This window comes from Convolutriloba macropyga, chromosome 10 (assembly GCF_964194025.1).
Source record: "Convolutriloba macropyga chromosome 10, txConMacr16.3, whole genome shotgun sequence".
NCBI classification, from domain to species: Eukaryota; Metazoa; Xenacoelomorpha; order Acoela; family Convolutidae; genus Convolutriloba; species Convolutriloba macropyga.
The window spans coordinates 3,430,643-3,439,831 of record NC_134477.1 but is presented as its reverse complement, the minus strand read 5'-3'; positions in this window follow the sequence as shown (position 1 = coordinate 3,439,831).

Here is a 9,189-nt window from a genome sequence, read left to right as displayed (position 1 = left end):
TCCCAAAAGATGTCTTCTGGAGCCAATGTTATTTCTAGACCTTAGAGGGGGCAAAAACTAGCTTTTATGCCAGGAACAATTGATTCGGTGGCGCAACTTCTTGCCACAGTTAAGCGCACAGTTGGATTACCCCATTTTTCTTTCAGAGAAATTAAGAGCTCTGGAAAATACGAAATTTTGCTAGGGAAAAATGAGGGAATTACATTTCCCAGTGAAGAAATCCCCAGCATCATTGGCTTTGAAGGTATTCCTGACGGTAATGGAATTCATATTGGGTACAAAATGAATCCAAATGAAAACAGGCTTATGAAAAGTGATGATACAAAAGCCTATTATGGGGAATTTCCAGCCGACCTTTGTGCTGGAAAGCATCTAATTTTCATCTATGCAAACATAATTGAATACCAATACGTCGGTGACACTAAGGCGCCTCTTTTGAGAGTCATTGATTCAAAACAACGTCTGAAAAACGGTAGTGTATGTGAGCTTGAACCAACTCATCGAATCGTTTTTACAAAATTAGACTACAAGAAACTTTTGACCAACACAATTCAATCAATTTCAATTGAACTGCGGACGGAAACAGGACAATTAGTTCCGTTTTCGGGAACTGGAAAAGTTATTCTAACACTACAATTCAAAAAGTTTTCACAGTAAAATGGATTCGTACTATGCTAATCAAGCGACGTCTTTGCCTCATTTCTCCGGACATTATCGACAAAGATGAAGTGGTTTTGGCGCTTTAGCTGCAGGGATTGGACGTGTTGCACTGCCCCTAGCACGTCGCTTCATTTTGCCAACTGCTAAACGTATCGGGAAACAGCTCCTGAAACAAAGTGTACCAGAGATTCTGGATGTAGTGGGCAAAAAAAAGTCTCCTAAACAAGCAATTAAGAACAGAATTTCAAAAACTGTTAAAAAACAGACTGGAGGCTCTCGACGAATTGCTTCACGTCGCAGGAAATCAATACGAGGCAAGCCAATGAAAGTAGGCGAGAAACGCAGAAAGACCATTTCAACGCATAGAGCACCAAAAAGAAGTCGGTCGGATTTTTTTGCTAAAGTGAACGATGATCGCTAATTTGTTACCATCAGAAGCAACTCACAGCTCATTGGATTTATTTGAAAAACCCTCACTGCTGGTGACTTTTGATGGTAGTTTTTGTCAAAAATTGGGTCCAATCTACAGCCCAAATGGACCCATGTTAGAATTTGAAGTCGCTGGTGACAGAAACAACGTTATTGATTTACAAAAAATTTTCCTCGAAGTTAAATGTAAAATCGTCCAGTCTTCTGAAGCTGATTTGAAATATGACGCTACAGCCGCCGCTGACATTACAAAAACAGATTCTCCCTACTTTTGCAATAATGTGTTACATTCACTATTCTCTGATTGTACAGTGTCTGCTAATGGACTGAAAATTTCAAACGCTAACGAAAATTATGCTCACAAAAGTTTCATTGAGACCGAGTTCTCACATAATAAAGATGCAAAAAATACATGGCTGGCTTGTCAGGGCTACTTTTATGAGGAAAACCCGGGAACGCTATCAACTGCAGAAGTGAAGAAGAAAAACTTTGGTGAGACAATCAGCTGAATGCTCATTCTATGGCAAAATTGCTGTACTTTTTCACTTGCGACAGACATCTGCTAAGTGGTGTGACACTTCGAATTGCATTCAGACGCTCAATTGAAGATTTTGTTATAATGTCTGATGATGCTGCGAAACAATACAAAGTAAAAATTGTCGAAGCTAATTTGTATGTGCGGAAGATGACCCTTAATGACACTGTTGTGTCCGCCATTGAAAAAACATTATTGAGTAGTCCCGCCTCCTATCCTTACCTTGAAACCCTCGCAAAAACGTTTTTGGCTTCAACGGGTCTACACAGTTGGAAACAAGAAGACATATTTGCGAGAGAACCAATTCGCCGACTGGCGATCTGCTTAAATACAAATGAAGCTTTTCTGGGTAACAACCGGCAAAATCCGTTTCATTTCCGAAAATTCAACCTAGAGCAGATTTATGTATATCGAAACGGTTTGCCTGTTGCAGATAGTCCAATATCTATAGCTGACGACAAACGTCTTTACTTTAATACAATATCGGATCTAGCTTACATTGATAATGGACATGGAATAAGCTTGACAGATTACCGAAACCATTTCATAATGGTTTTTGATTTGACCAGTACCCAACAAGCATCTCATGACTTTATTCACCCTGAACTGACAAACTGTTCAATATCTGTTGAGTTAAAATTTTCTGTGGCCTTACCAAACAATATTGAAATTTTCATTATTGGTGAAAAAGCTAGTACAATTTTTGTTGATAGTGCAAGAAGAGTATCAAAGAATCACATTTGACAAACTAAAAAAAATGGACGAAGATGGTATCAATGATCTTAATCAAAGATGTGCTTTACTCAAGCATAAATTTCTGGGTGTCTTCGCTGCAAATAATTTTCCCCAAAAGTTGAAAGCAAACAGTTTCCTAATTGTTAACGCAGCAACTGCAGAAAGTTTTGGTACCCATTGGTTACTATTGTGCCAGAAAGAGGAGGATCAATTGATCTTTGCTGATCCTCTCGGACAGTCTATTTCGTCATACAAAGATGTCTACAAAAGAATAATTTCTCTAGAAGAAAATGCGAAAAATTATCAGTTACTGAGGGATCAGCCAATTCAAAGTAAAAACTCAAAATTTTGTGGACTTTTTTGTATTTATATTGCCCATTATATTTTTAATTCACAAAAAATTGTAAAACTGAGTGACGCTCAATTAATTCGGTTTGCTTTTCATATGATGTATTAACCCTTACTTGATTGCAATAAATTATTTTTTTAAAATTTAATTTTTTCCTCATACACAAGGCGAACACTCAACAAATCAGTATCAATATTCAGTTTGCCGTATCCACTAACAAATATATCCATAATTTGACAAAAAGCACCAGAATGAGGACCAGACAAAATGTTTTCAACTCTTCGGATAGTTTCACTATTAACAAAATCAGTTTGAACTTGTTTTGATGGAGGACTGGTATTGTAGATAGTCTTTTGAGCAACTACTGGCATCTTCGCACAGGGTTTTCGATTCATAATCACTTGTTTTGCATTGCTGTTTTTCACATTATTGTGGCAGGCAAAAGCTGGCAGTTGTTTGCGCACTGTCTGTGAGTCAACTTTATCTGCGGAGCTGTTGAAGTCAACCGCCAATTTGAGCTTTGTAAAAACGTCTCCATTAGTTTCCAAAGTTGTTGCAGTCGAAAAAAGGAATTTGAACGTTGTAAAAATACAAGGCACAGGAAAGTCCTGGTTTCGTTTCAAAGTTTCCTTTTCGAAAGTTGTTGTATCAAGCAAAACGTGATAATGGTTAGTTGCTAAACCGCAAAACTCAGAATCAAAATGGGCACACACTGTATAAACATTTGTGTTAGAAAGGGTAGGTTTATCTTCAACAACCTGAAACTTGAACTGTTTTTGAAATTGTTTACAATAATTTGGTGAGCGCTCGTACATCGCCTCAACCATTTTTGTTGCTGGTCTTAGAAATTTCGTCTGACTTTTGTTGGAATCGCGGTTTTTTTCCGGAGGTGGTTTTGTTGATTCCTCTTCGGTGAACTGAGAGCGTATATCTGCAGACTTTTCAATCAAGTTCTCAAATTCTTGAACAGTTAGAGAAACTCTCTGCTGAAATTCGTAATCGCTTTCCGCTTTCTTGAACAATTTTAGAAACACATATGTCCCCGTCCTTTCATACGTTTTCACAGTTGCTCTGATTAAGCGCTTATCAGTTTTTGAAATGTCGAAATAACAATCGCCGAATTCTGTGTCTTTAGCGGAAGTGAAAGGCATGGCGCAACCAAATTTTTATCTCTTTCAAATAAAGTTGTGAGCGCTCCAACTCAATGGCAGCGGCAAGCTGGGATTACACATGTGTCATCAAACACTTAATTAAAAACAAATGATTGGCGAATACAGTCTCAAGTACGCCTACGGCGTACTTGAGTCTGTTCATTACATTTTTTATGGCAAACATTTTGTCCACGAATGTGATCTTTTGAACAATTTCACATGCATAAAGCGCTCATATAAACTAGGAAATTAGAAACAGATGCGACCTTAGATAAGAAACTTACATGTTGAACTCAATTTCAACGGCATAAAGCAACCATATGCACTACAAATTAAAAGCACATGTGACCTCAGATAAGAAACTACACATTGGACAGAATATTTAACAACAGTTAATTGAAAACAGATGTAACCCTAGATCTTTGGTACGCTCAAGTTAAAATTGTGTGTGATTGTTGGCTAAAAATTAAAAACAGATGAGACCCCCTAGCTTACGTGAAACTATTGCAAAAGTTGTGCACAGAAAACCTGAGCTATAAATCGGCTGCATTCTTATATGTGTTGAGTCAAATTGCAGTTTGTTTCCAGCAACAACTTCGAATCTGTTTAACTGAATTCTTTTACACTTAACTTTTAAAATGTCGGTTAAAATTCTCACAGAGTCCGAGGCTTCTTGGGAAAGAACATTAGTTTATCAGACAGTTTATGAAAATTTTGTGGTTCTTATTCAGCAACGAAAACAAGACGATGTGTGGCACGTTTACCATCACTGTCTTCTTCCAAAGCTTCTTATAAATGCAATTGCCGCCCTGCCCGAGAAAACCGACCGATCCGACAGCACTATTATTACTTCTGGTGGTAACCTACCTGCAAAAGTGCTGCCAGCATTTCAAGATTGTAATATGGACACATTACCTGATGAAATAAAACGTATTTTCTACCGGTACGACTGTGACTGCGTACCTTTGTTTGAAAATCAACTCGGAGCTTATCAAGCTTGTGATTATCTTGGCAATTTGTAGGGAATCAAAACTTCACCGTCTTCACCAGACAGTGACACAACACTAGCTAGTCTACCCACAACACCAGCAGTTGACCCAAGTCCAACTGTTACCCCGACACCTAGCCCATCTCTCTTAGCTGGAATTCACAACCCTCCAAACAACTTCGATAACTTTGACGAAAACGTTCTGTCCGGAACAACTTTTCAAACGCCAAAGCGAGAGGTTCTGATCGACAGTTTTCAAACACCCACTTGTTCACAGACTCCAAACGTTAGCGGTGCACCAAAAAAGCGACGACCAGAAAATTCTTTGATGAACTTATTCGATTAAATTAACTTAATTAAAACTTGAAACTTTACTTTCATCTAAAAAACTGTTTCACAGTAATTTTATTCTACAAAATGTGTACGTTTTTTGGCCCAAAAGAACTGTTAACATTATGTCAGCAGCTGTAGCCTCGTATGAACCCTAAAATTCATTCATAATTTGGAAAAAATTGTCAAAAAATTGTAATATCTCACAGAAAAAATCAAAAAATTGTACTTTAAAACCAAAATGATGTCGTTAGGCTCAGTTAAAAAAAAGTTTTTAGGTCATCTAGCAGCACCACCTAGCTTTGGGCTCTCGTTCAACAGGGTAAAAAAAGCAGGTTTGTAAAAAAAATTTGAAAAAAATTGAAAAAATTTTTTTTGATAGATGACCTCTGACCTTTGACCCCAAAAATGGGGGCTTCAAAAAACACTTGGGATGAAACTGATGGTGCAGAGGGCCTCAGCACACTGTGTCCTACAAAACATCTAATCACGCTCGTTAAAATTAACTTAACCGTTACGGATATAATTAGCGCCTAATTAACGGCTAATTAGTGACTAATTAACATAATTGCTAATTATTGAAAAAAAATGGAATTTTTTTTACAGCAATGTCTTTGTGGGAACATGCTGGATGTTTTTGTTCAGAAGCATCATGCCCGAAAAATGGCTCCTTCACCGATTTCCAAAACATCTGGTCATTAATGTCAAATTAACCTCTGGCATTAATTAGCATATGAAGTACCTCAAGGAAAGATGTTAGATCGCGTTTCTTTGCATTTTTGCACATTGTGGGCCCACGGCATCAACTTCTCTCATAACACCTGTCATCGAAAAAGGCTTCAGAAAAAAGACACATGTTTCTGTCATGTAATTGTCAATTAATGACATTGATTTATGATGATTGACAGAAAAAAAAACTTTTTTTCTGTTCGTTTTAGAGCATTTTTTGCGGTGCAGTCCAAAGTTTTGAGCCACGGGGAGCAATTTTGCTCATCATACTTGACAGCGTAGGACAACTCTAACCACCCGTTTTTTAAGAGGTCTAAAATGACACTTTTTTGAAAAAATTCAAATAGAGTAACATGTTTTTCTGCTTTTTTAAATGCATTTTTTTAAGTGATTCAAAACAACAACACTCGGTATGACCCCTCAGAGGCTCTACTAGCACATAGTTTTGTAATCGCAAAGTGTTTTACATCTTTTTTGTGTTTAATTTTACTAAAATTTCGAAACTATTTTCCCGCCGATTGCAGTCAACAAGAGGCCGCTATTTTGAAATTCAAATTTGGCGCCCTATCTAGTGAATATCCCTTTTATGCCCTAGCTTCAATTTAGGGATAATAAGAAAGTCGAGATAATAGTTTCAAGAAAAGACAAAGTATTTCCATGTCGAGCTATATTTGGAGTTGAAGCGCGCGCCAAAATTAGCCTATAGAAGTACGTTCAATTTGAATTTCAAATTTGCCGCCCTATTTCAGAGCCATTTTCAAAACACTGTAAACATGTATTGTGTCGTAACAAATGAAATTGAGTATTACACAGAACTGGATTTTATTGCAGAGTAACGAACATTATTAAACAAACCGTTTATACAACTTCATTTATTTACTTCTGATAACTGTTTTTTGAAATGACTTATTCTTGCCGCTTCTGCCCTTCAACGTTTAAAACACCGGGAAACAAATCGTGACATGAAACACGATTTCATCCCGATGAGTAAGGCTTACCGCATTATCGATGTTCAATTTGTGAGTTTTCAACTAGAAAAATGTCTCCTCTTGAAGAACATATGAGAACAGTTCACTCAAAGTTTACAAATTGTTGTCGTTCTTGTTATCTTGGTTTTAACAATTCTCACCTCTACGCACAACATATGAGCTCTGTTCACTCGCTTCCCGTTTTTGGAGAAGAATTCCAGCCTTTACAAATACCCTCCCCGTCCGCATTTAATGGTCACCTTCAAACGTTTGTAATCTAAGCTGAAAAAAATGAAGGAAATTCGTTGGACTTGCAGACCTTTATGCAGTCCAGGCGAGCACAAATAGAAGATCACTTTCCAAACCAAAACACGAGACTGATGAAGACGACGAAAAATTAGTTATATTTGCCAATTCACTAATGACCCCAGTAATTGCTGGAGGTATCTCAAACGACGACTTTGCTCTGATGGTGGAAAAAATGTTGGCTGTTCTGTTTACTTTCGTGTCTTCAGGGAGTGTATGGCTACCAGATCGGTTGATTCGCTTACATCTCAACTTTGCGAAATACAGACCTATTCGGGGATCGTCATTCATAGCCCTTCCTTATGAGTTATCCACATGCCAAGCAGTTCTAAATATTCGAAACCACAATGACAATAATTGCTTTGTCTACTGTTATATAGCAGCTAGATGTCTGAAGGAAAAAATTGGCATGAAATTTGACGGTCAAAACGATACTTTGAGAGCGACAAATCCCGAAACTTATAAAGACCTGAAGTCGCTTTTCCCAGCGGGCAATTTTCAGATGCCAATGGGTCTTAGTAGTCTCAACAAGTTTGAGGAACTTAATTTTGTTCAAGTTAACGTGTTTGGTTACCACAAAAAAGATCTATTTCCCATACGAATTTCAACAAAAAAGAGTTCAGAGGAATTGGATATTGATTTACTGCTACTTTAGGATTCAGATAAACATCACTATGTTCTTATCAAGGACCTGTGCAAATTATATTGCTTTCTACGGTCAGTGAGGTACCGTAGTTACCTGATTTTATGCAGAAACTGTTTCTGGTTATGTTATGACGGTGTCACAGCTTTCCATGAACACGTTGAAAGGTGCAAAGAGAATTCACCAGCCATTGTTCGAATGCCCAGCAAAAACAACAATACCTACAAATTCAACAACTGGTCTGCCCTCTGGTTTGCCCCATTGGTAATTTACTTTGATTTTGAATCTTTCCTACAGCCAGTATCTACTTGTTCACTTAGTGGAAACGTCTCCTCATCATCCACCAGAGATTCATGAGCCCTGCGGTTTCGCTCTGACTGTTGTTGAGCATAACAACCCGAAGCCCAAGTATACCCACTTATATAGCTCCGAGAATTGCATGGAGATTTTTGTGAAAGTGCTTCACAAGTTGGCGAATGATATTCACAAGCAGAAACAAAAACATCCGTATTTTCGTGGAGACAGATCAAAACTTGGAAAAACAGAAAGTGTTGCTTGTTGGATTTGCGAAAATGATTTCGACGAAAGTGACGAAAAAGACCTTGACCACTGCCACTACAGTGGCGAATTTCTGGGCTGGGTCCATCCGCAATGCAACCCACTACGAAGAACGTCAAAATTTATTCCCGTAATTGGGCACAACATACAAAATTACGATCTCCACCATATCTGTCTGGCATTGCAGGAATGTGAGCCCTCTACAACAAAAAGCGTAATACCAGCAACTGAAGAGAAATATATCTCGATGCAATTAGGTGTTCAAGTGGACACGATGAAAAGGGATGGCCAAAATGTTTCAGTGTATGAGTTCCTAAGGTTTGTTGACTCGTACAAGCTTTTTAACGCATCTCTAGAAAAACTCACCGACACTTTACCGCAATCTGAATTCGGCATTTTGGAAGCAATGTTCAATGAAACCCCTAGTGACCACTTTGACCTGCTCAATCAAAAAGGTTACTACCCATATTCATACATGTCCAATCGGACAAAGTTCTCGCAAGATAGTTTGCCTCCAATAGAAGCATAAAAAAACTCACTAAGTGGCACAACAATTAAGCAAAACGAGTGGAATCATGCGAACAAAATGTGGAATTTGCTTGGGTGTAAAACCATGCAGGATTATCATGATGCCTATCTCAAATTAGATTGCGCTTTATTAGCTTGCTGCTCCGAGTATTGTCGGAAAATTAGTTTCAAAACTTACAAGCTTGATGTTGTACAGTTCTTCACTGCCCCAAACATTGCGAAAGATGCCGCACTTCGTATCACCAAAGCTGAAGTTCAGTTATTCACTGAACGGGAACAT